Source organism: Passer domesticus, chromosome 37 (genome assembly GCF_036417665.1).
Source record: "Passer domesticus isolate bPasDom1 chromosome 37, bPasDom1.hap1, whole genome shotgun sequence".
Taxonomy (NCBI): Eukaryota; Metazoa; Chordata; class Aves; order Passeriformes; family Passeridae; genus Passer; species Passer domesticus.
In genome coordinates, this window is record NC_087510.1 from 167,126 (window position 1) to 168,038 (window position 913).

Genomic DNA, 913 nt, shown 5'->3' on the forward strand with positions numbered 1-913 from the left:
TCGGGTGCTGGCAGAGGCCGGGAGGCACCGGCAGTGACCGACAGGTGAGTGATCAATAGAGATCGATTGGTTGGTCACGGAGAGCCGGCGAGGTCAGGAGGGAGATCAAAGCTCAGTGGATCGATCGATGGAGAGAAGGGCTGATCAATAGGGATTATAGGTCAGGAGGTTGATCAATAGAGATATTTAAACAAATAAATCAACAAATAGGGGGATTAAAGGTCAATAAATCAATCAAGAAAGCAATTAAAGGTCAATCAATCAATCAACAGGAAAATTATAGGCCGAGAGACTGATCAATAGAGAGGTTAGGATAGATACATTGATCAATAGATTATAAATCAATAACTGGATCATTAGAATGATTGATGGAGAAGGAGATCATTATTCTGATTGGTCAATCATGGTTCAATAGATTCGTCAATAGAAAAATAGAGACCAATTGGATGATCAATTAATAGATTAGAGATCAGTTTATTGGTACTAGAGATACAGAGACTAACAGATGGATCAATAGAGATCCTTCTAGATTAATAGATTGATTAATCAAGCCATCAGTAGATTAACAGATCAATCAATAGGTTAACAGATCAATAACAGAAACATATGGATCAATAAACTAATACATAAAGAGATCATGGACTTATTATGATCAACCTGTTATAGATAAGGCGAGTCTAGTGATCAATAATGTTACAACAGAGAAAGAACTTGCTGTATTGATTGGCAGGGGGACCAATAGATCAATCAATAGGCTGATTATCAACAGAAAATCGATTTGTTGATAGGCTAAGGATCAATAAACGGGCAGAGAGAGCAGAGAAATCCATTGATCCATGGATTGATCGATTGACCGAGGGGTGAAGGAGGGGCTGGGGGGGGCGGGGCCGAGGGAGGGACAGAGGGACGACCG